The sequence below is a fragment of the Dufourea novaeangliae genome, unplaced genomic scaffold (genome assembly GCF_001272555.1).
Source record: "Dufourea novaeangliae isolate 0120121106 unplaced genomic scaffold, ASM127255v1 scaffold194, whole genome shotgun sequence".
Lineage (NCBI taxonomy): Eukaryota > Metazoa > Arthropoda > Insecta > Hymenoptera > Halictidae > Dufourea > Dufourea novaeangliae.
This window is the reverse complement of record NW_015374071.1, coordinates 128,467-151,882: the sequence shown is the minus strand read 5'-3', so window position 1 is coordinate 151,882 and position 23,416 is coordinate 128,467.

Genomic DNA, 23,416 nt, shown 5'->3' with positions numbered 1-23,416 from the left:
GTTCAGCAAGAGAAAGAGTCCGCTGTTTTGAAACCAGCTAACCCTGAGAAAAAAGATGAATAATCGTCATGGATACGCGATTACTGCCCTGGGATCATTAAAATTCCGTCATTTTTTTGTTTCCTTTTCGATGTGTCTCACGCATAGACGTATGCGTTTCTATTGTTAGAATGTTCATTCAGCACGGCGACTTTTTTTCGAGCTTTTATTATCTTGACGCGCACGGCGGAAAGGAACGTATTCGACGCGGAAATCATCCTTTCAGTTGCATAGTGTGGCCTAGTTCGAGAGCAGGTTGTTTAGACAGTGTTTAGAGTTTTAGAGTTTAGAAGCAGTGGTGTTCACCAGCAGGGGCCTCTCACGCCGCTTCGTCTGCCACCGTGCGCCGATAGTAATAGTCGTTTGAATCTCAATTTCGAGACGATTCGTAGTTTTTCAATACTACGAAAACTTGAATCACTCCACATATGATTCAATATTTAAAACTCTTGAACGTTTCGATAAGAGATTGAGAAGACTGAGTTTTGATTCGTCTTGAACCTTTAAAAATTCGATACATCCCGAAAATGTAGAAGGTCTTGAAAGTCTTGATAGCTTTCAGTCTTGAAAATTTGGTGAATGTATAGTGTCTTGTAAAAGCATTCAAAATGTTTTTGAAAACCTACCAAAACCTTTAAGACTTTGAAAACTTTCAAGACTTTCAAGGATTTCAAGACTTTCTAGACTTAAGAATTTCAGACCTTCAAGACTTTAAGACCTTCAGGACCGATTGAATCTTTAAAGGTTCCAGACTAATCAAAACTCAAGGTTCAAGATTAATCAAACCTCACGATTGATGGCTTATCAAGACTTTCAAGAATTTTAAGCAGGACGTGAAGCGGTTCCGAAAGTAACTGTTTCAAACTAGAGATCCCTATTTCACGTGTATTTAAATACACGTGTACACGTGTATTTCACGTACACGTACTTCAGTACGTGCCATTTTAAGTACACGGATACACGTGTACTATGTCACGTGTACTATTTCACGGATATATACATATTTAAATACACATATTTAAGTATCTGCATTTTGATTCCTATTAATTTTTAGTATACAGTTACTAATTTCCGAAAGCAAAATATAGTTATACAAAATAGATGCAAAACTAAATTTGAAAACCACTCCCATTAATAAGGGGTAAAACGGGATAAGGGGATAAAAGTGCCCTTAGACCAATTTGAACAGGCGTTATACTATTCGATAGTTTATCAAGAAAAAACAGTTCGTGCCTAAGATAGAGTGTGCCTCGACATAGAGTGTCGACCATGAGGGTAGTAATAAGGAAAATTCGGATTACTGTTTTTTTTCTGTTTTTCCTATTTATGAGCGTGCAATAATTCTGTAAAATATATGCAATTCTTCTAGAAGTGCCGTTGGTGTAGGATCTAGGGGCTAAGCATCAAATTACGCAACATACGTGAAATTTTTGGACGTAGTTCGAACCCCGCACAAAGTAGTAAGTTTTTTTATTATGTTCGCTATATAGTTTTTTAATTTTTAACTAAATGACAATGAATAATATTTATTTAAGAATATTTCAACCTAAAATATACATAAAAACCTCATAAATGTCGTCCTCGTAATATTCTTAACAACATGACTAACCTATCATACCTAAATCCTTAACTGTCATTTAATTAGAAATTAAAAAATATACAATGTATGTAATTAAAAAAAGTATGTACAAGGCATCAAACTCATGATCAAAAACTTCTCTACGGTTCCATTGTAGAACACTTAAGAGGTCATGCTCAGTCAGAAATTTTCAAAAAATCGATTTTTCACTTTCTACATTTTCTTTAAATAAAACATCTCGAGAATGGTCTGTGCAAGTTTCAAGGTAATCCAATTAAAAATGACAGAGTTACAGGCGTTAAAAAATGAATATTTTATATAAGTGTAAGCTTGATTTAAAACTTTAAACGCGTTTTTCTCGAAACTACATTTTTCAAATCGGTGATCAATATTTCTCGAAAACTACTGTGTCGATTTACATGAAACCTTTTGCGCCTTGTGTCAAATCAGAAAAACTTGTCCTTGAACAAAGGATTTTTTTTTTGGTTCCATACTTTTTTTTAATTGACCAAAAACGAGTGATTTTTAGGTGAAAATCGCACTTTTTCAGGAAAATGTCCGCCATTTTGTTCACTATTTATTTACTAATAAATATTTTTAAATAAAAAAATTACCTTATATCTAGAAACTGCAATCTTTGAAACACAAACACATTTTTTTAAACAGATCTTAGTGTTTTTGAGAAAAAAATTCCCAAAGAACACTTTTTTCGGCCTCCTGACTTAGCATGACCCCTTAACCGACTACGCAGTCGGCTAGCGCGTCTGCGCCACGGTATCAAAACGGAGTGGAAGAGCTAGCCTCTCTAACCTCCGGAGCTTAAGCGACCTACACACTACACACACACTGTAACACATGTTGAAATGCATGCATCGATTCCTAGGTTTCAGGAAACGTTATCGGTTTCAGTTCACCTCCACATTACTGATTCTGTTCATAGTTTGTGATTCGATGACACCGTTTTAGCCCTGATTTTTTAAAATGTCTGACTGTTTTCCCACGGCCGTGTTATTATCAGTAATAGGTGGTACAAATGGTTACAGGAAACAAAAAATTAAAGACCAAATGAAAAAGAACAAAAAGACGGTTAATCGAGGAAAACGAATTTTCGAAGTTTGCGTTATTAGAAGAATTAAAAGCAAACGCATCGTACAATACGTGGAATGCATTTATTACACGCTACTTACTTATTACGATAATTTTTCCACTTTCGATGCAAACTATGAATTGATTTTAACTACAAATTATTTGAAAATTATAAGGCAATGATTTCAACATGATCAGTTTATTCGTCATTTATGTCATTTATTATGATACAAGTCGAATGTACATATGGGTTCGTAACGAATTGTGGAAAGGCATTGATGCATAAATCTGCATCAAAATAGTGCTCTGTTCACCCAGAGATGGACAAATTCGTTATCTAGATAAAGAGTAGAAGATAGAAAAAAGTACCTCCACATTTTTAACTGATCAAACCTGAAAATTCCAATTTTTATAATAAACTGATATTTATTCTTGAATGAATGGACACTTGGAAAACCGTTACTTAATCTCATTAACCGTTTAAAGACCAGAATAACGATCTTCGATACCACTGCTTTTCACTATGTAATATTCAAATAAAAGCTCTTTAGAGAAAAAATAAAGCAAATCAAGAACTGCTAATGTAAGAAGAAGCTTCGCACCGTGGTTCCCAATTTGAACCACGGGATGGAAATATTGGTAAAAACGAAAACGTCTTCGGAAGAAAACTGAATACATAAACGGTAAAAAAAATGGTACAAATATACAAAGTTCTTCCCGAGGCAATTAACAGCGACGCGAGGTTCGTGGAACAACGACCAAAACAAAAGTAAAAGTATCGAAATAGTAGAAGAATAGATACTATATACGATATAAACGATGACTCATAAGTGACTACCAAAGAGCAGCGTCTCGTCTGCTCAACAATAAGCAACTCGAGTTTCGCAATACCCATTACCTAATCAACCGTTGTTTGGGCCGGTGTCTCTTATTGTGTTTAAAAATGGAGGACACGCGTTCGAACCGTGAATACCGAGTGATGTATGGTGTCACGCAACATGTACACGCAAGTCACGTATTTGTTCCTTCCACGTGCGTAGTACGGGTGAACGTCAAGAAGGCACGCTTCGATTCTGACAGGGAGCCGTGGCTCTTGCATCTTACTAGACGTGTTCATTCATTGACCAAGGTATAAACTTGTACATGCATGTTAGTGACACTACGCAATCTTGGTAATTATTGAGAACATGGTTCTCAGCGCCGATTTTAATGACCTTGAAATATGTTGTCAAGGCCATCATTCTGAATAACTTCTCCCAATTACAGAGGGCGTTCCGCGCAACTTGTCCACCCTGAATAACTTCTAAAGTATGCATACTATGAAAAAACTTTTAATAGAAAAGTTGTATGGTTTAGAATACTTTAAAGGGATACATTATGCAATGTATATATATTTTTTTTTTAAGTGGAGGTGTTTCGGAGATTTGAAGGTCTACTTCGTTTTTTCAAATGGAATGCCATATTTTGTATACCAAAATATCGAAGAGCGTTAAATTTTGAGTAAAAAAGTACTAACCTTTATTAGCCGTAAACCTAATAATTAACGAATAATTTCACTTTGTTTCTTTAAAATGGTCAGTTTTTTTTCGTCGTCTTGGCCAACATACACTAATCACCGCTTACCTTTTAATGTAGTATTTGCTACAGATAGAAATGCGAAATTTAAGAAGCTACAGAGCTGAATTTTCTTTGCCAAGCATGTAAACGTGATCGTCTCAAAAACTAATATATAATATAGACATTTTGAAATGGTATTTCTTTACTTTTATAATAAAGGCATTTCTTAAACATAACCCCATTAAAGAAAAGTTTGGAAACAGGCCACCAGTAATATCCGTATGGTTAAAAATAATAAACACACATATAAATACATATAACTTTCAAAACTCATGCATACATGAATTAATCAATATTTTTCAGATAGGAGATATTAGGTGCACTTTTTCACTGATCTTGATTTTTCTTTGTCTTGCTTTATTTCTAATCGCTATTAAAACAATTCCTTTTTATTTGAGACGAATTAGACACAAAAGTATCAATTACTCATCACCTGAAAACGATTTGAAGTCAGATAGGCGATATTAGGTACACTTATCCTACTTCTTGTAGTTGAAGAATGAAAGATGCGTGATGTGAGTTGATAATGAAAGATTCATATCTAAGAGTGAAGGATGCGTGAAGTGATTTCTCTTTATAATAAAAGATTCATATTTTTATCTTTAAAATGTAAATCTTTACATTTAAGTTTAAAATCATGAATCTATGACTGTTAGTCGATCTTCATAAACACACAGTTGGTAATCAAATTACTAGAGCCACAGTATGAAAAATAGGTTTTGTGTTTGTGTAGAAATAAAATCACGATAGATCTGATAATTATCAGGGCCACTTTCATAAATTCACGAGTTGACGATTTCAACATTATTGTTTTATAATCAGACAAGCAAAGTTCAATTTTTGTTTTGTATATTTTTTGTGGATAATTGTTAACAGAAAATTATCCCGTTTAAAAATCTTGATATCATAATTTTATTTCTACACAATCACAAGAAACCTATTTTTCGTACCGTGGCTCTAGTTATTTGATCACCGAACAAATATCACAAAATTTTCTGAAATTTGTTCGTGACCTTTTTTTCTTATATGTAACCGATTAAAATGTGATCAACTTTTGTTTAAAACACTTTCTCGTCAGATCACCGGAAGTGTTTCCAAAATCGTGGTAAGTGTTACGTGGGACACCTTGTATAACGTGTTCTGTTGTATAGTGTCGTAGACGGCAGCATTACAATTCCAAACATTTCACCGACCCGGTACATCGATCATAAAAAGACCCCCATTACTCGAAGTGTTCATCTCTTCCAGAAGAAGCACCATCGAGATAGTCATCGTCTCCGGAATCAATAAAGCAAAGTGGTCCGACGAAACGGGAACTCGGTAGGCATCGATCAATTATCAAAAACGCGCGCGTGGATCGGCATGGGCACAAACGGAACGGAAAGATCGCGAAGTATGAGAGAAGACGCAATACGGAGACTCGAGAGAAGGGTTTATCATGGCATGGCTCGGGACCTGACGGCTATACCGTCTGGCATGGAGCGTAGGCACGGGGGAAACAGGGCTCCGGGCCAGGAATCGATAACACATGACGGCATATAGGCGCATACTGGACTGACCACAGAATGCCATCCGCGCGCCTCCCATCACCCCTCCGTCCCTCGTCGCCCTCCTGCGCCACCCCTGTGGACAGTTTCGGATCACGGCATCACGCTTCTCTCCTATCCACTCTTCCTTTGGCCGTTCGCCTCCCTTGGTGGCAACTGTTCCCCAACCGTTCTATTGCAGGGACAGGCATTGCGGCTAATGCCGTTCAGCCGTAAATTACGTGAAAGCGATAGACAGTAACCTAGGTACCACCGCACCTGTACGATTTTTAGGGTCAGCCGCCACGTTTTTGCCCCCTCCCCTTCCCTCTCCCTACCGAGGCCGCACGACCACAGAGGATGTACACACAAGCGAATAACGCTTAGAATGGTGATACAACTGCCCTTTCGAAAGTGTGTTTCCGCGAAACGAGGAAATACTAATGCGAACGAGGGTGGACTCGTCGCGGAGTAGTGGTTCGCCGGGTGATAACTGGTTCGATCGGTTCCGTTAGGGCTGGATATTCCGTTCGGTGAAGTATGAAAAATTGATGCACAGGGATTGTAGGATAGGGGATATGTTATTGCTTTTATCGAAAACTACTCGCGGATGTCGAGAATTAAGCAATATTGCAAGGCTGTGCTGTCCAAGTTGGCTCTCGGGGGGGGCCCCTCACACGATTGCTTCCCCTCCCAATCATTCTTTCGCGCCGTGTGCCCTCGTAGAAACAAAGAAGCTCAGACTCTTGTTTCTGTTACTCCACAGTAACGGCGGACGGTGGTGGGGGATGGCTGTTAGCTCTAAAGAGCCAAATTGGACAGCAATATTGTAAGGAAGTTTAGCTTTTATGGTTTTCTTCATAATTGGGTTGTCTCGCGTAAAGCAGTAAAGACTCAGAGTTGGATAGGAAGTTCCTCGTGAAAATTAATTCTTCATCCCCACCACTGGGATGGGGAAACCGTGTCATCTGTCAAACGCATAATTTATTCCACCTCCACCCCCCCTATGTTAAAAACAATAGTTCTTTGCGGTGTTGAAACGATTTGCAGTGCACCTTGAAAGTTTTGAAACAGACCCGAGTTTCAAACTCTCATGGAGTTTTCACTGTATAATATCGTCTTTTCGCTTCGGTCATCGTGGAGTCGTTGAACGTAATTAATTTATGATCGTAACATACACTTCAAGGATTATGCGGCAATCTAATATTTTCACGTGTAAGTGTCGCCAATACATTTTTTAAGGTTCCTTTCGATGAAATAAGTCACTACGTCATTCGAACGATTGTTACTTGAACGTAACTGGAAGTATTAAAAAAATGCTCGAAAGACGTCGATTTTTAGATTCACTTTTATCAAGAAAATCTTTGTGTTTCACTCATAAAGCATTCGTAAAGTTGTTTCTAGATTGGGTGTATGACTTTTATGCTACGTATCCTTATAGAAATAAGTAATTATTAAGAGTGATTCTCGCCCCAGTGTTCACTTGAAAATTAACTATCTAAGAGCAATTAGCAGCCAAGCAGCTAGACTACGAACAAACAAAAAATATCTCTCAATATGTTTTAACACTAGAACTACCTATATTGAATGTAGACTAAATTAAATTCTGTAATACAATAATATACAGAACATACAGGGTGAGTCACCGAACGTTTGCACCTCAAATATCTTTGTTGTTTTTAAAGATACGTCAAATATCTTAAGGACAAAGTTGAATAGTTCAATGGGGCTCACACGATGCTAAAAAAAATTATTGTTTTTATGTCTTTTTTTTTTTTTTAGAGATACAAGGTCACCTTCATTTTTTTAATGGAACTACCCTTTTTCCATGACCTTCGATGACCTTGAATAGTTATAGTCACTGAATTCTTCATAAAAGGGTCTATCATTGTAGATATTTAAAATAAAAAATAAATAAGACAATTCAGAATAATATACCATAAAATAAAATCTGTAGTAAATTAAAAGTCAACATAAACTCCGTCGAAAACACCATTATAATTTCACCTAATGGTAAAATAGTAAATCTGTAATCGTTATTTTGACGGATTTTGTTGTTGCAGTGTTAATTCAACTCTGGAAAGAAATATTCAGATAATTTGGACCGTCTCTAAGTCACCCACGCGCCCTCAGAATTGGAAAATGAAATTTACTCTCCTCTACACAGCATACACTTAAAACACGCAACCACGGAACGAAGAACCTCGCGTGAAATGTTCGAAAGTCAAACGAAAAATTCCCGAGGACTGGTATCTCTCGAAGCCGCGACGCACCAAAATACCGTGCAAAATCGAATCGTTCCTTTCGTTCCTACTCTCGCCATAGATCTTCCAAGGCTATGGAAAGGGGGTGCATCACCGACAGAAGCGTATCCATTCGATAATATACAGAGTCATCCGCGTGTACGTATGGGAAAACTGCGCTTCTCAAGGGACGAGCTTGGGGACGGTAGGGAGGAGGGGGGGAGGGGGAGAGCGAGAGCGAGAGAAAAAAAGAGGAGGGGAAGCGGTAAAGGCGGAGGAGCAGGTAAGCGATACGTCAAAGAGGGAGGGTGGAGGAGGAGAAGAGCTCTTGATCTTTCGAGGCAATTAAATGAATTTCCACTCGGCTGGAATGGCAAACGTTTAGACGGTTCTACGTAAGATATTCCAGCGAGCTCTCGCAGATATCAGAGAGGTAATATCGGGAGAGAGAAGGACCGTAGTTTGTGGGCTAGAAGTAATACACGAGAACCTGCCAGGTCTGCTAGCTTGCTTGCCTGGCTGTCTCTCTGGTCGCTCGCTAGAGGAGAGGAGAGTTCTCGCCTGTCTGCCTGTCTGTATGTCGTGCGTCCCAGGCTTCCGAATCGATTCCGAAACTAACAATGCATGACTAATCGAACCAACCCCCGGACTCCCTCGTGCGCCCTTCTTAATATATACACAACATACGACATCTATCATCTTCCCATTCTAGCCATTCCTAGAAACCTTGTTTCGTCGTCTGTTCACGGCGGCTACGGTCGCGGCGGGCTCGTAAGAAGTTGGTTTCCCGGGCCGGGGGGAACCCACGATAAATATAAATCGGACCGAATGCTACGCGCCACCAGGATCCACCAGTAGGCAACCAGCGAAACGAATGCACGCGTGGCGCGCAGGGGTTCGCGTGCCTTACAGAAAGAAGGTCAGCCACTTGGACTGTACCTTCGGCCTTTGAACCCCGACGAAAGGCGAGACTGAAAAACATTCGACCTTTCGCGACAGAGGGTCGGTGACAAGTGGTCTAGCGATGGGATAAAGTCAAATCAATTCAGTGACATTGCTACTGAACAAGGAAGGTAGATATATCGTTGAAGACGTCGAGAAACTGTACCCTGATCTTCTTTTAAAGGTATAGGGTCCTGGAACCGATACAGCGAGTTCGTAAAATCATTCGTGAGTCAGGAAACAGCAATCAGAGGGACGATACGTTGCTCGATCCACGTACAGAACCGTACGATGAAAATCTTATGCGTCCTGATCCTTAACGACTGTAGATTAATCTTTACTGGTAGTACAATTGTTAACGATCAAGAAGCGATGGGTACTTAATATCGTCGAGTTTTAACGAAAGGCTGTAAGCAGAAAATTTTAAATAACAATCCACAAATTACTTCTGCAGTCTGACATTCACAGTATCATACTAATTCCAAAACATTTTCTTTTTCTAAGCCACATAGGTAAGATACAATACATGGTGACGCTGAAAATTTCCAGTCTAAGATAACAGAAAAATCGAAGCCAGTTATACCTACTTTGACTTAGCATACAGGAGAGTCTGAATCATAAGATATGCCATGACTCTCTAGTTCATCTCTCTATTTTCGTAAATTACAAATATAAGAAGTCAATCGTCACCATAGAGCTTCAGCGCCAACATTTCCGTGATATGATCTATTACGACTTTAATAGCGGTTTGTGACGACAGGACCGTTTACAAAGGTTGTGTAATAGTTTAACGAGAAAAATCCTTCCAAAACAACTGTAAATTGGTGGTATGCAGAATTTATAAGAGATCGTAAGAGCCTGAGTGACGAACAAAGAAGTGGTCGCCCCACAACTGTCGTTGTGAAAGAAGCAGTGGCGAAAGCAAACAAAAACTAATTGTGGTGAATCGCCACGTATCATACGTCGAGCTACAGCCTGTAGTCTACAGGGCCTACAGCCTGGATATTGGATCGGCTACAATTAAAAAGATTTTACACGAATACTTACGTCTCAGGAAGATTTGTTCGCGCTGGGTGTCTCATAGACTTACCGACACCGATAAAGCAGCAAGAGTAGATTGATGCTATTTTATGATTAATAGGAAAAGCTGAGTAGAAGAACATTTCAATCGCCCGAAAGAGCCATGTCTGTATTTATAGAAGAAATACACAAAATACCAAAAGAAAACTGAAAAAATTGTTTTAGTAAATGCTTTCATGGAATACAGTTATGTGTAGATAATCGTGCAGTGTTTTGAGAGAACGTAATAAAAAATTTGACTCTAAGTTAAGTATTTTTCTTTAGACCGGAAACTTTCATTGTGACCCACGTATAATTACATTTTCTAACCATTAAAAACTATACATGTATATCAGTTAGAATAGCCACAAAGGCATTATAAAGATAGCATATCGAACGAAGACCCTTTTAGCATACAGTACAAATTTACCTTTATACACATTCCTCTCCATTATCGTCCCGAACGTAGGTCCGCGCCGGGAAAATAATCTTATAAGGAGAAATACTTCAGACTTCAGAGTCTCGTAAATTTGTTTTTTGCCCGAAGCCCAAGCAGCAGCAACAAAACCGGAGGGGCAACAAAGTATAAAAGAGAAAGCTTGAAAGCTTTCCCACTCCCCCCTACCTAGAGGTGGGGATAATGCCTGGACAGTAATCGTGCAGAACAAACCAGACAATAATCGAGAGAAGTCTGCATTTTGATTCCCTTTCAATAAATCAAATGAACATGCTGCATGTTATGTTTTTTTAACATGTCTAAAAAAAGGGGGGGGACAAAAGAAGGATTTTTCGAAAATGTTCAATAGCATGTATAACACCTAGATTTTACTTTTGGTTCGCCTGTGAACCCACGGTGTCACGTACACTAAAAAAGAAAAACAACGGTGTTCTAGGGTTAAGAGGAATATTAATGCTGAACACCCTTAAAGTTCACAAAAATCAAGATGTCACGGAGATGCCGGTGTACACCAAACGGTGAAGGTTTTGTTCCGCGGGTCGATTCCGCCTCCCGAGTACACCGTCGCGTTTCGTATTTTAGTCTCGCGTTAACGGACACGACAGGTGCAGTAGGGGGAGAGAAAGTAAGTGAGGAGGGGAGACGCCGCGACGACGGTGACGCCGATAGCGGTAACGGTGGCTGCGACAGTAGCAGCTGTTAACTATGTTTTTCGTGTCCGGTGCCTTGAAACGCGTCGCCGCGCCGTCACACACCACCCCGCGTGGCTCGACGTGTGCACCAACGCGATTTTCTGATCCCGTCACGGAAATACGACGCTGTCGTTGCCCGGCGAATCCCGCGAGAATCTAAAGTTACTGTTCGCTGACCGAACCAGCGAAACGCCCTCGGTACGTCTGCCTCTCATCCTGTAGCCGCGTGGAATCCCTCATAAATAAAGTAGCCTTTCGCTAAACCCCTTGATCTGATCTGTAATTTCTAATATCTCAGGACACGTGGACGTATGTTTCAAGGGAGAACACCACTGCGAAACTTACAAAAATATCGATTTCTTTTAAATGCAATTTCTTAATGTTTAACTGTTCAAAACCACTATCCGAAAATTTCAAACCAATATTCGAAGAATTTACGAAGATACGGTGTATTTGGATTACATAAATAACTTCAAGTCAAACTTTAAGCTCGGTTTTTTCGAAACGACATTTTTCTAACTGGCGGGTACGATGACTGTCAAATTTCAATCGACTTGAAATTACGACAAGATTCTTAAAACAAGATTACCTTCGATTTCACGTACGGATTTTCTGATCGAAAGTAAACTTTTTGAAATAACCTCGAAAAACTGTCCATTTCTTTGCGGATTTTCAAAACATTGTTTTCTAAAGCGCGCCACTTTTACAAAAATTAATTTTTTTAAATCTGTACGTGTAACAGAAACCAATCTCGTACAGTTTATAAACAAAATGTTACATTTGATTTTAGGGCTATTATTCCAAAGTTACCAGTTACCAGTAGACCAGTTATCAGTTAACATAGATTTTGTTAATAAGTCAGCTGTCTGTGTATTAAAGAACATAGCCTGTTATCTTATAAATAACATAAACTCAGACTTGACCCGTGATTACCGGAATACTCCACGATACCTTTTTTCATTCGTCTCTGATACGAAGTCGACACGAATTATTCAGTTCAAACGAAAACTAATTTGGCAGTATTTAATACTTCTAGGTTCTGTTACGGTGAAAAGAAATCAGTAGATTTCAAGTTATCCTGAGGGAGCGAAAGAAAATTTGTAAATACTGTCACTTATGGACCGACGACAAGTATAAAAATCATAATTGAATAGATTCTGACTGTTAAACATTCTTCCTTCTCATGCTCATAACTAAATAAACTGAAGTTTTATAACACGACTTCTTCATACAGGAGGTTTTGTTTGCATTTGTGTGTTCAGAAAATGCAACGTCACTGATTTGGAACTTCTGCCTCGTTGCATGCATATAAAAAGAATTTTCAGACAAATAATTTCACATACAGTACCGGACAAAAGTATTCATACACCCTTTAAAATGGAACAACTTTTTTACAATTGGTACAAATGACTTGAGGTTTTTTGTAAAGTTAGGGACATTAGTTTACTAAATGATGTGTAAAGAAAAATTTAAAAAGTTGCAATTGTTCGGTATCGCGAAAAAAATAGTAAAGATCGTTTTTTACAACTTTTTAATCTGAGGCTATAATGAAAATTTAGTAAATACATATCGAAGATTTATGTTAGTTATATACATACTGAAAGTTTCATTGAAATTGGTTGATACAGAAACGAGCGACAGGCATCAAAAGATTTAAGAATTGTTAGATTTACTATAGTTGCAGGTGAAAGTCGGGAAAAACTGTGATTTTCAACATTTTCAATCGTTTGTATCTCGTAGCAACGTTAACCGATTTTGATGAAATTTTCAACATGCATATACCTAACATAAATCTTCGATATGTATTTATTAAATTTTCATTATAGTCTCAAATTAAAGTTGTAAAAAATAACCTTTCTATTTTCTTCGCGATTCCGACCAATTGTAACTTTTTCAATTGTTTTTTACACATCATTTAGTAAACTAATGTCCCTAACTTTACAAAAAACCTCAAGTCATTTGGACCAATTGTAAAAAAGTTGTTCCGTTTTAAAGGGTGTACGAATACTTTTGTCCGGTACTATACGTCTAACACTTTTCATCGCAGTTGAATTTTACTATTTTCGCTATAATACATCCATAAAAATCATACCGTTGAGCAAGTCAAAAAAAAAAAACAGGAACCGGCGATAAATATTGGCTTGTACGATTTCGGTTCAAAAGGGATTTCTAACCCAGTGAATACATATATCACAGCGGTCGGGTCTGCCAGGTGAACCGTTAAAAGACTACTAACCATTTTTTATGCAATTCTTGAAAACCAGCTTCAATTTCTCGAACGAACCATAATAAAATTTCATATCGTTGAATTCCCAGTACACGTCACATCTTCATGTTCTTCCCATCGTTTACTCCAATTTTCGAAGGAACCTCCAGCTCGCGACCAAGGTTCTCCAATCACCCAAACCGTCACGGGGTTATGGTCGTGGGATCGTGGCTTTATCCGCGGTGGACGCATGCGAATTGGAAACCGGTCGAACATACGAAAGAAAGAAAAAGAAAAACCGAGGCAGATCGGGATACCGTGAGTGTAGGTGTGCGTATGCGTGTGTCGCGCGATAGGGCTGGCTGGCTAACAGGCGAAAACGGTAACGAGCGACAAAGGAAGAAAGAAAGTCGAATCGTCGCCGGGGCGTGACGGACCGATAAAACAGCCACACCGGCCGGGTACTTTTGGATAGGGAGAGAGAGCCCCGCGACATCTGCCAGTCGAGAAATAGCTGGCACCCAATGTCGTTCGCCGGCAAGCGTAAAATGCTTGACAGTCAAATTAATTGAAAGTTTTAAGGTAATTGGAATCGATAACGCCGACGTGAATAAGAGCCACCGTCCTCCCGACACTCGCTAGGGGGAGGCGGTTTGAAGGAAGGAATCGCTAACCGGCGGGGGGGAACGGAGAAGAACCGTCGACTATTTCTAACCCGACCATATTCGCCTTAACTATAGGCCCCTCGATATTGCGTGTATCCGAAACAGAGAACGACGAAGCTCGACGATTAAATCGGCGGTCTATTTTAATATCCTGTTCCCATCCAATCGGCCTAATTGGAATAGAACGTAGACGAATTTTCACGGGGACTGGCAGCTCTTAATGTCCTTTGTTGCCATATAAAGTCGAGGGGGGATCGGTCGTTTTATAACCGAGTAGAACTGTTATGGATCTTCCTTGGTTCGTTCTAATTAGTGACGTAGAACGGAGGACACAACTTAATTTGGCAGTTGAGGGGCCGCCTTGCGAGGGTAACAACGTCAACGGAACCACACGCGACCAACTACACTCAGATCGACTTACCGATGTCTACAGAAAACTTCGATTTGATGTTTTTTTTTATTTCAACACGTTCCGTATCCCGTGAGCTAACGGTTACCCGTAATAAAGTTTTAGTTCTGATCACTAGCCATTTTCATCGTAAATACAATACAACTCACAAGGATCATTCAATAAGTACAGACTCTTCTCGATTATCTTCCCGAAATCAGGTCCGCGCCGGGACAATAATCTTATAGGGAGAAACGCTTCAAATCCTCGTGAATTCGTTTTTTTGTCCGAAGCCCGAGCCACAGGAACAAAACCAGAGGGGCAACAAAGTATACGTTTAACAAGTTCACACACACCCCCCTCACCCTCAGTAGTAGGGATGACGTCTGGACAACAATCGTGTAGAACAAACCAGACAATAATCGAGAGGAGTCTGTATAGAGAGAAAAGATTTAACTCGAATAATATGTGCAGGCGAAGTACGATATTTTGAAAATCATAAGTTGGCATCCCGATCACGCGAACAAAACAGTTGCTTGACAATTATATCGGTATAGATAACGTCTACCACGCGTTTAACAATGATAGAAGTCCTTTCAAATAGTGCACTTTCCAAGACGAGCGTTCAGTGACAAGATTTCTGGTCTCTGAGAGCGTAAAATCGCTTGAAATTTACTGCAGAATGTTTAAGCAATACGGTACCAATTGTATGAATCGTGCAAATTTTTACAAATGGGTTGATCAGTTACAAAATGGCCGAACAGACATTACCGATAGGCAACGCGCGGGACGACCAATTGAGGTTTTAATTCCAACTATGGACTCTCGCATTAACGAACTCATTTAAAACGACAGACGAGTTACAGTAGAAGAAATCGTAAAAATTACAATCTAAGCGCTGGTATAATTCATACCCCACAAAAAGTGATTACATGGAATTGAGCATCGTGGCAACAGAAAAGTGAAAAGCAACGTGCAAATCCGGCTCAGATGGCAAAAGACAAAAAATTCTATGCTGCTGACATAAAAAAGCTAGTAGAGACGGATGAATCAAACGGATAAAGTGTAACAGGGGATCATGTCGAAAAATAGGTAAATAATGAAAACAACAGCAGTTTGTTCTTTTACTTATCGAATGACCCTCAAGCATCTATTATCCTCAATTCAATGAGAGTATTCACTTTATTATTTAGCACCATTCCTACGTCATTTTGTTAATGAAATACCCAATTCTGTTTGCATTTTTATAAATGTCATATGGTCTATATTAGAAACATTTACAATTATACTGTATGTTCCGCTACGCGGGCTGTCAATGGTCCACATGATGTGAAACGGAAAATCAGGTGAAAATGACTGGCGTAGAACGTGTTAAATGCAAATGCTTGAACTATGCAGCATACGTGGCGGATTGTTCTGAATGTAACGTGAACGTGTTACTGAAAGCTTTCCTATGTTACAGCTTCAACAATAACGGTAATCTCTTTGAAAATATTACCTCCTGAAAACCGTTGGTTACAGGAGCTAAGATCTGGGAAATGAAGAGACTGGAATACCACTGTAATTTTCTTTCAAATTCGACACTCCCATTCAGTGGCAATCGAATGTGACTAAGCGAAATTTTTTAGAGCCATAAATGCGTCGAAAAAAAGGGTGAGAAACGTCTCCTCCCGGTTATAAGTGGTCACTTTTCACGGGAACGATTATAAAAAGCATCACCACGATCGCTAAAAATGTATCGTGGAGAAGTTTTCATTACGACAGCCAATTACTTTCGAACGGATCTAGTGTATTATACACCCCAATAAATGTGGTAACAGCTAACACACATTAATTTTAAAGCTATTCCTTCGACTATCACGTTCGACGATACGACTTACGTATCGAAGAAACCACGTTACACACGCGATAGCTTAATCTTTAACGCCCAGACTCTTGAAACGTCGTTTCAAAATTACAACACTGAAATATGTATACTTATATGTTGTATCTTGTTACTTTGAGTCGCAAATATCGATATTAAACCGATCTATGTGTTTCTCTTCGTTCGGACATTTTTGGAAAGAATACTTGAATTTCTCAACTGAAAACGCGTTCAGATCTACTTTACACCAGTGAAACTACGGATCCTTGCTGACAAAAGTTAGATACCTAACCGGCGACAGAATTTAACCGCACTTTTAAAACGAGCGTTACACCGGTGCAACACTGGGAGTTAAAGGGTTAATATCACGGAACCTTAACTATATGGAACATACGCACGATTACCCAGAAACGGATAATCTCGAGGCAAAAGGATCGTTACTTCAGTCCTTTAGCTATTCCTCCGCCCGTACGGGCGAAGAGAACAGCTCTGATTTCGGGCCACGGAGAGTTTCTACCACGGGAACGAATTAATCTAGCTTTTACCCGGACACGATACTCGAACGTTGAACGAGGACGGCAGACGTACGAAACGACGATGGCCGATTCCCCTTTTATTCCCCGAGTCGAAAAATGAGCCTTTATTTCATCGGTGAAGCGTAAAGAGAGCCGCGTACTTCTGCCACCGAAAACTGCGAAAGAAACGAGCCGCAGACTCTATGTACAGAGAAGTCGGGTCCCCGTGGGGGATGATTCCGACCCGCGGTCGGGGCAAAGTCCGATGTACGTAATGCGATGGTTTATTGCTAATATTTCTTCGGGGTAATATTGGTTCGCGCGTCTCTCCCACCTACAAGTTTCTCTTATACTCGGCTCGTCGAGGATCTCCCACGAGGGGGAGAAGAGAAAACGCTGGTGAACCTTCCGCGACCATTATCGTTCGCGTTACTATACACACCGATCGTCTATTTGCACTCGCATTTAGCACGGACGAAGGCGAACCGATTGTTTGCGAAACGAAATTGCCCCAAAATTTTTACGAGCCTCCGCCGTGATCCGACTGTATCGCAAAAGTCGATACCCAGACCTGCAGTTATAAACTCTTATCCGGAAATTCGGTTGATTCAGCGTGTTTTGTCGGGAAATTATCCGAGGATTGTACATATTTCATGTGCACGACGGTGCGGGGAAAATTGAACGCCGGTCCGAAGCGTTTCCATTTTCGTCGAAGTTAATCAAATCGACGGGGATCGAAAGACATTTTTTTTAACGAGCACTCTCCACATTGGAATTAAAACGTATTTTTATTTCTTGTTTCTTCTGTCATCGAGTTTTTACTCGAGAACGGAATCGCTTGGGACGAACTGTGAACCAAAATTTGGAACATTTGAAGCTACTTTTGTTTTAACGAATGTTGGGCCGGATAACTTTAAAATATAGAGTAGGTAATACAGGTAAACTTGTTTTCTGTTAAAAATAGATTCGTATACATCGTATGCTCTCTTTGTGAACAGAAATGTTACAGTGAACATATTGTACACACTTAAATTTTACTTCTAGATTTATATTTCTCTGAATTGTATGTTCGAGAAATATTGCAGGCTGAATAACGTTATTTTGAGTTGTTACAACTACTATGATGTCAATATCTGCAATATTTTTTTTACCGCTTAAACAAACTCGAAAAATTTAATGAATTTTTGCATTACATGGCTGCCATTTTGTTAAAAACTTTTTTTTCTGCTTCATAGTAGTTCACAAGATAGCCAGTCTTATGTAGATTAAAATTATGTATGACTTTTTCGTCCGATTAATACAACGTGAATCGTGGCAGCCATTCAAAGAAATACGCCGCAAAAAAACATGCAATAACTATGCTAATGTAAAAGGTAATCGCACAAGAATTTTACTCTGCTTTCTTGAAATGTGAACAAACATGTACAAAAAACTACAATTTCCTTGGTCCATTAATTCTTAGTTCTAAAAATAGCTTGAAAATAACACCTCCGAATGAGAAAACACACTTAACCCGGCATTGGTACGGTGGGGTATGGCATACCCCAGTTGAAACAAAATACACACATCTTGAAAATTAGCAAGGCCCAAGGCGCTATATGTTTCAGTTATTCGCACACTATACATAAAGCATTGACTAACTATCCCAAAAACGTCTGTGAATATTACACTTTATCCACCTCTTACATAGCAATATTAACATTTCAAGGTGTACCAACGCATAGTGGTCCAGGAACCCCCTTTTCGTGGCCAAAAGTCAATTTTTCAAGTTTAATACTTTGCAAAATTTTGTTTACTTGCAAAATGAGGACACTTTAAAATTATAAAATACAAAATATTATCTATTTTCTACATATTAGTAGTTACATTTTGATTATTTAATTACGTCGAAAGTATTTTTTAACTTATGTATAAATAGTGCAATGTTTACAACAATTTAAACTTTGCGAAAGGTTCCTAAAATATGCTTAAGAATGCTAGCTGTCGGGTTTTTTTTATAAGAACGCTTTAACATTTGTTCAAAGAATTATAAAAATTTTATATAACACTCTAGATATTCTAACGTTGCGGCCGCCGCAATTATATTATATTTTTGTATTTTTTTCGTTGTATTTCAGGTCTATTAATTGTATTTATTACATTTATACTTATCATATTTGATCAATAGTCGATATGAAGACATTTCTAATTTCGACCACGGAAAGAGAATTCCTGGACCACATTGGTACTGTCATCACGATTTTCAGACATTTCTGATGATCTGACAAAAACATGTTTCCGAGAAAAGTTAATCAGCATTCAACCTTCTACAAGTTTCAATATAAGAATTTCAAAAAAAAAATTTGATTATAAAAAAATTCAAGGTCACCTCAATTTTTACATATCATTATAAATTTTTGACTTCGTAATGTCATATCTGACATCAAGACGATTCCAACGACCTACTATACTATGACCATAAGTCTTGAAATAACACTAAAATAATTTTGGCCACGAAAAGCGAGTTCCTGAATCACTGTGCAACGCAGGATTAATAAAACACCACGACGACACAACGAATTGATCGCTTCTAAAATTATTACTAGAATCCATCTGGATCCGGTATTGCACAAACGAGTATTACACGTCGTTTGAAACGTGAACACGGACTGTGAGACGGCGTTTCTATGGACGATTACTGTTCGGTAGGAGCGCGTGCGATTAAACGAGTTAACGAGTGCCGCCACTGATTGTGAGTAAGAACGCGCGAGGAGCAAACGAGGCAAAGAGATGGCCGAGGATCGAGGGACAACGCGGGCCTTTCAGCCGGGTCCCGGGGACATTAATAGCTTCCAGAATTAAACGACGGACTCTGGGGGCTACGTGGGCTCGACTCGCGCAACGACGTATACATCATTGTCCGACGTTGACGTACGTCGTCGTCGCACGCAGTATGCAGCTCTCTATCGTCCAGACGACCGACAGCGAGAATAATCGGGTCGTTTAATCAGCGAGTCGAACTTCATTTCACGGATGAACCGGGCGGTGGAATGAATGGCTCGATAAAAATTCTTGTCTGATTTCGCGCGGGACACAATTTCTTTCTGGATGATAAGATACATGGCTACTTTTATTGTATACATAGAATAATATGATACAGGCAACCCTCTTATAAATACTGAATTGGTAAATCACCTGAATAACACGGTGGTATTGCTACACGCGCGCGCTTTCGCTGTAAGAAGATAGTTGAAAAATTACGTAGAACACACCGCGTAACTATAAAACCAGTCTAAAATCTTCAATTCTTATGTATCGTGGTGAAAATAAAAACGAACCAAATATTGCACATCTGAAATCGTGTTGAGAAATAATGCTTCTTCGGAAAAAGGATAGATTTTTCTAGATGAAATGTGGCTCGGTATTATTTCAAATTCCCCAGAAAAAATATTTTCGAGAATAAAGTGATCAGTTCTTTTTTCAAGCGCAATACATGAGAATTGCAAATTTTAGGGTGGTTTTACGTTTTGAACCCTAAACCTGTATTTCGCATATGTATACGTACATATGTATGATGTATTATATGTACCCTCACGAGCAAACTCGGATTCCACTAGAGGAAAAAGTGGCGAAGAGAAAGGACCTCCCGCCATTTGATAAATTTATTTCAACAACTGATGTAAATGTTAAATTTGTTACTTTTTTCCCTAGTGGAAGCCGTGTACACTGACGAGCAAACTTGGCTTCCGCTAGGGGAAAAAGTTGTGTATCGGAAAGGCCTCTTACCACTTACATGGTATGTACCGGGAATTACAGAAATTTAGGCCAAATTAACATTTAATTTAACATTTATTACAGTAGTTGAAATAAATTTACCAAGTGGCTCGACGGAAATAGAGTTTACACATCAATGCATGTACATACTAGGTACTTCTTAGTTTTGTGTAACACCAATTCGCATAAGACGGCCACTTTTAGGAAGCTAACCACTATGTTATACTAAATAATGATAAAATTATGAACTTGTACGTATTCATAGCATACGTAAATATTTGAAACAGATTAAAATGCAAAACTGCAAGGAAACTTAACACTTTAACTACTGTCTGCACCAAAATGGGTGCGCAACTGAATTTTATATAGGAACTGCATGGCTATAATATGGTTACAAGAAAGCACTTCATTCGATAAATTGTGTAGAATAAACGGATGCAATTACCGTTATTTTCTAAAATAGGGTCTACGGGATCAGTTTGTCGGTAAATTCTGGTGCGATAGTTCAATATTTATACTGCAATATTTTATCAAATCCTTATCCAGTAGTTAAAGTGTCACAGAGATTTTATTTGAGTTTTAACACGGTAAGAACCATTCACAGAGAAAATATACATTAAATTCTATTAATTACTGTGAATTAAATCATAAGAAATTTACGTAATGTTCCACGGTCTAGCGATGAGTGACCGACACCGAGAAGAAACGATTTGGCTATTGATCTTATTCGCCTTTCGTTGACTCTCGAATTCGCTTTCTCACTATCAGTAAGACTGAAACGAAGGCGCGCCTATTGCTATCGCCATGATATAGCAGAGATTCGAACGCGATTAGAAGCAGGTCGCGAAAGCGCGATTATAGGGAGGAAATGCGGTAATTTATTGTAAATGAATGGAAAGCTTATCTAAATGAGGATTCGCTTGAAGAAACCTCTATACACTGTTCGAGATACATAATTTTGCCTCTTACTTGAAGTCTGATTGTACAGGCTGACCCAAAATGATGGGACAATCCGCAACATGCATATTCATCATGCAAATACAAATCGAAAAGTTCTTTACCGTTTTGTAATCTAAAGCTCCATTTCTGAGATATTAACAGTTAAACTAACTCCAATCAGCTGAGCGGTTGGCCGCACGTACACGCATACACAGTCAAGCAGCGGAGGCCAATGACCTGGGTCGCGCGCTTCTTAACCCCGTGTGCGTGCGTACGTGTGGACGACCGCTCAGCTGATTGGAGTTCGTTTAACTGTTAATATCTCGGAAATGGAGCTTTAGATTACAAAACGGTAAAGAACTTTTCGATTTGTATTTGCATGAGGAACATGTATGTTACGGATTGTCCCATCATTTCGGGACACCCTGTATTATATGTATCTGTGCATTGGATTTTCTGTTTCATTATATTCTGTAATACTAGATACTTATAGAATTGTGTCATGACATGCTTGCAGGTTGTTCCAGAAAATAAGGATGGGTTCAGTAGATACACGATAGGTATTGAAGATATTAAAACATTCAAGTATTAACACTATAACGTTGTAAACGCGAACTTTCAACATGTTATAAATCCAATTAATAATGGAGTAACAATGAACGACCTAAACGTATCTCATAATGATAACTATCGCAACAGTAAGAGCTGTGGTGTTCAACGTATTAAAGATTACAGAAGGTCTGTTAAAATTTTATCGTATGTATCTATATTTTGATATCGAGAAAACAATAAGTTGCGTGAATATGCCCAAAACAGTTGGTAAAATAATTAACCAGAATGACTGACCTGTTAACGGACACATATTTCAATCGTAAACGTTTCCTAACTAGGTAATGACAAATGACGAAAAACGAGTTAACTCGTCTTGGCCGGTTAACGGGGTGAAACGTAGTGGAGTTACGTACGAATCGAAATAAAAAGTAATTATACAATAAACATATTTTACGTTTGAATAATTTTATAAAATACACTTTCCAATAAATAGATGCAAACATTTGACAAACTGAAAACCTCGTAGAATACGCTCAATCCCGTTATAACCCCATAATTTATCACTACAATTTGACACACTATTCACGGCCAACGAATACACCAAAAATCTCTCAAAGTTCAAGGTGAGCTTATCAGAAAAATACGAATCCAAAAGCGCCTTCCAGGGAAAATACATATTGACCCTAAATTAAATTAAACAGCCGCGCCCCGCTCGTAACGTCTTCCCTTCCCTTTATCTAATCGCTATGTGTCATCGAATAATAAAACGTCTGCAAACCCTTCGATTATCAACGAAAGCTTTTTCCAATTTTTTCGTAACGCCCCACCCCTCCCTGTTCTAATTCGTCAAACTCGTTCCCCTGTCTTTTTTTTTTTATTTATCGACCCCCTCCCCGTTGAGTAATCGTCGCTATTAATAACTACAAACTCAATTCTCGAATTCAATATCTCCGGAGCAAGGACGGTTCTCGCTCGAGCCGCGCCCAGTTCGTATCTTTTTTCGTTTCTCTGCTTAATCGGGTGCCTCCTACGAGCGATTATGCCAGCGCCTGTTTGCTCCCCGTCGTTCGGAGAAATTTGTACGGGGAACAGTTTTATTAAAGGCCGACCGATGGATACCTATTCATTACAGGAGAATCGAACGTCTCCTATGGATTTTCATAATTGCACAGATGGCATCTGCTGTACGTCACCAAGAATTTCTTTCTTGAATAGTTAGGAATCGAAAGGGGATCAGTTTTTTTTTCCGTCTGAAACATTGATCAACCAAACGAATCTGCTGTTCGGTTCGATG